Raw genomic sequence first — 4,894 nt, forward strand, 5'->3', positions numbered from 1 at the left:
GCTCTAATAAATCAAATCAGAAATGGAAAAGGAGAAATTACAACTGACACCAAAGAAATACAAAGGATTTTAAGAGACTACTATGAGCAATTAATTACGTGACAACAAATTAGACAGCTTCAAAACACACAATCTTCCCCGACTGAATCATGAAGAAACAAAATCTGAATAAACTCATAACTAATAAGGAGGTTAAGTCAATAACAAAAACCTCCCAAAAAACAAAAGTCCAGGAAAAGAGAGCTTCATTGGTGAAGTCTACCAAACATTAAAAAAGACTTAACAGTCATCCTTCTCAAATATTTCTAAAAAATTAAAGAGGGAATGCTTCCAAACTCATTTTTGAGGCCAACATTATCCTGACACCAAAACCAGAGAACACCATCACACACACAAAAAGAAAATTACAGGCCATTATCCTTAATGAACATAGATGCAAAAATCCTTAAAAAATATTAGCAAACCAAAATTCAACACATTAGAAGAATCATACCATGATCAAATGGGATTTATTACAGGGATGCAAGGATGGTTCAACATACCAAATCAATCATCAAGATTTGCCACATCAACAAAATGAAGGCTAAGAAACATCATCTCAATAGATGCAGAAAAAGGATTTGACGAAGCTCAACACATATTTATGATAAAAATTCTCAACAAAATGGGTATAAATGCAATGTACCTCAACATAGTAAAGGTCATATGTGAGAAGCCCATAGCTAACATCATACTCAACAGTGAAAAGCTGGAAGCTTTTCTCTTAAGATCAAGAACAAGGTAAGGATGACCACTCTACCAATTTTATTCAACACAGTATTGGAAGGCCTAGCCAGAGCAATTATGCTGGAAAAAGAAAAAAAGGCATCTAAATAGGAAAAAATGAAGTAAAACCATCAGTATTTGTGGACAACATGACTTTACAGAAAATTCTAAAGACTCCATGAAAAACTGTTAAAACTGATAAATTCAGTGAAGTTGCATGGATAAAATCAATATATAAAAATCTATTGTATTTTTATACAGTAACAAGCTATCAGAAAGAGAAAATTAAGAAAAAGATCCCATTTACAACTGCATCAGAAGAATAAAATATCTAGGAATAAATTTAACAAAGGAAAAAGACCTGTACACAGAAAGCTGTAAGACACTGGAGAAAGAAACTGAAGATAAATGGAAAGACAGTCCATGCTCATAGAATGGAATGTTTTTTTAAATGTCTATACTAACCGGAGCAATACCCCATACATACTACAGATGGAATGCAATCTTCATCAAAATTGCAATGGCATTTTCCACAGAAATACAATAGGAAAACAATGCTAAAATCTTTACAGAACCACAGAAGATCTCAAATAGCCAAAACAATCTTGAGAAAGAACAAAGCTGGAGGCATGCTCCCTGATTTCAAACTATATTACAAAGCTATAGTAATCAAAACAGTATGGCACTGGCATAAAAACAGACATATAGGTCAATGGAACAGAACAGAGAGCCCGGAAATAAATCCAAGCATATATGGTCAATTAGTTTATGACAAAGGAGGCAAGATATACAATGGGGAAAGGACGGTCTCTTCAATAAATAGTGTTGGGGAAAATGAACTGACACGAGAAAAAGAATGTAACTGGACCACTATGTCATACCATACACAAAAATTACCTCAAAATGGACGAAAAATATAAATGTAAGAGCAGAAACCATTGAACTCCTAGAGAAAAATATAGGCAGTAAACTTGTTCACATCATTCTTGGTGTATTTTTTGGGATCTAACACCAAAACCAAAGCAAAAATAAACAAATGTAACTACATCAAACTAAAAAATTCTATCCATGAAGGAAACCATAAAAAAAAAAAGGAAAAGGCGATACATTCAAGATGGTGGCATGAGAGGTGAGAAGGGAGAACTCCTCCAAAAACCACAAATAGTACAAAAATATAGTTAATTGATACAACTAACCCTAAAACAGCAACAGGAAAAAGAAGGCTGAATCAGACTGCATACAGACCTCACGAACAGAGCAGACCTCATGAAACAGGGTAACGTACAAAAGCCTTAATCTGGCGGGAGGAAGAGAAACGGAGCTGGGAGGGGGTGGAAGCCTGGGACTGCAGAACACCTAGCCCTCGAGATCTGCTTTGTGAGCAGAAACTTATATTGTGCGGTGCTCTGGATATAGGGGAGCTCGGACAGGCGGAGTGCTTGAGAGACTGAGATTCTGGCTGTTTGTGGAGGATGGGATCCACCTGGACACTCTGTCAGAGGAAAGGCAGACAGTCTGAGAGGCTTCCTAGCAGTGAGAGGGCTGCTGAAGGGGCGGGGTTTACACGGAGCTTGCTGCACGGGAGAAAGGAGAGCTGGACAAGGTTATCTGGGTGTGCTCTGCCCAGCTGGTTGGGAACTTTGAGGAGCTTCAGGCAGGCGCTCCATCCCCCCGTCTTGCTGCAAAGCTCCAAGGCCCTCCACTGTGATATGCAGCCTGTTGCCCCTCCCTCCTACCTTGCCAGCACCTGTTTGCAAACCAGCAGTCACTGTGCTAACATCAAGCCAGCCAGAGTGAGGCTCCGCCTGCAAAAGCTAGAGATGTAAAGCACAAAGGCTTACACCTGTGTGCTCAGACCACTGGCTCTGACACTGGAGACAGGCACCACAGACGGGAATCAGGAAACAGATCTTTCCTACTCTGCGGCACCAGCTCCACTCCCCTACGATCCCCCAACCTCACTCTAGAGGCAGAGCAGCTCCAGAGACTGGAGCTTCTGGACACTAGAGGGCACCACACAGAAATATGAAACATCAAAGGAACCCGTTTTACACCAAAATCTCACAAACCCCAGAAAAAGGGCCAAATGAAACTGAACTCACCAATCTTCCTGAGAGTTCAAAATAAAAATTATAAACATGCTCATGGAGGCACAGAAAAATATTCAAGAGCTCAGGAACGAATTTAAGATGGAGACTCAATCATTAAAAAATTCCATATCTGAAATGAAACATACAATGGAGAGATTTAAAAGTAGATTAGATGTAGTAGAAGAGATGGTAAAAGGAATAGAAATTAGAGAAGAGGAATACAAAGAAGCTGAGGCACAGAGAGAAAAAAGAATCTCTAAGAATGAAAGAATATTGAGAGAAATGTGTGATCAATCCAAACGGAAAAATATTCACATTATAGGGGTACCAGAAGAAGAAGAAGAGAGAAAAAGGGATAGAAAGTGTCATTGAGGAGGTAATTGCTGAAAACTTCCCCAATCTGGGGAAGGAGATAGTCTCAATCCATGGAGCTGCACAGATCTCCCAACACAAGGAACCCAAGGAAGACAACATCAAGACATATAATAATTAAAATGGCAAAGATCAAGGATAAACACAAACTTTTAAAAGCAGCAAGAGAGAGATAAAAGATCACATACAAAGGAAAACCCATCAGGCTATCATCAGACTTCTTAACAGAAATCTTACAGGCCAGAAGGGAGTGGCACAATATATTTAATGCAATGAAGCAGAAGGGCCTTGAACCAAGAATACTCTACCCAGCAAGGTTATCATTTAAATTTGAAGGAGAGATTAAACAATTTTCAGATAAGCAAAAGCTGAGAGAATTTACCTCCAACAAACCACCACCACAGTGCATTTTGGAGGAACTCCTATAGATGGACATATTCCTAAGGCTAAATAGTTGTCACCCAAGGGATAGACAAAGAGTACAGAATACAATTCATAACATACAAAGAATTGAGGAAGAAAAAGGGGGAAAAAAAAGAACCTTTAGGTTGTGTTTGTAATAGCATATGAAGTGAGTTAAATTAGACTGTTAGATAGTAAGGGAATGACCTTGAACCTTTGGTAACCACGAATCTAAAGCCTGCAATTGCAATAAGTACATACCTATCGATAATCACCCTAAATGTAAATGGTCTGAATGTACCAATCAAAAGACATAGAGTCACTGAATGGATAAAAAAACAAGACCCATCTATATGCTGCTTACAAGAGACTCACTTTAAACCCAAAGACATACACAGACTAAAAGTGAAGGGGTGGAAAAAGATATTTCATGCAACTAATAGGGAGTTAAAAGCAGGAGTTGCAGTACTTGTATCAGACAAAATAGACTTCAAAACAAAGAAAGTCACAAGAGACAAAGAAGGACATTACATAATGATAAAAGGGTCAGTCCAACAAGAGGATATAACCATTATAAATATCTATGCACCCAATGCGGGATCACCTACATATGTGAAAGAAATATTAACAAAATTACAGGGGGAAATAAAATGCAATGCATTCATTTTAGGAGACTTCAACACTCCACTCTGAAGGACAGATCAATCAGACAGAAAATAAGTAAGGAGACAGAGGCACTGAACAACATATTATAACAGATGGACCTAACAGACATCTACAGAACACTCCATCAAAAAGCAACAGGATACACATTCTTCTCAAGTGCACATGGAACATTTTCAAGAATAGATCATATACCAGGCCACAAAAAGAACCTCAGAAAATTAAAAAAGATTGAAATTGTACCAACCTCCTTCTCAGATCACAAAGGTATGGAACTAGAAATTACAAAAAGAAAACGAAAAAGCCCACAAACACATGGAGGCTTAATAACATGCTCCTAAATAATCAATGGATCAATGACCAAATAAAAACAGAAATTAAGCAATACAGAGAGACAAATGACAACAATAATTCAACACCACAAAATCTGTGGGATGCAGCAAAGGCCATGCTAAGAGGGGAATTTATTTCAATACAGGTCTACCTCAGTAAAGAAGAACAATCCCATATGAGCAGTCTAAACTTACAATTAATGAAACTAGAAAGGGAAGAACAAATGAGGCTCAAAGTCAGTAGAAAGAGGGACATAATAAAGATTAAAG

Source organism: Manis pentadactyla, chromosome 4 (genome assembly GCF_030020395.1).
Source record: "Manis pentadactyla isolate mManPen7 chromosome 4, mManPen7.hap1, whole genome shotgun sequence".
Taxonomy (NCBI): Eukaryota; Metazoa; Chordata; class Mammalia; order Pholidota; family Manidae; genus Manis; species Manis pentadactyla.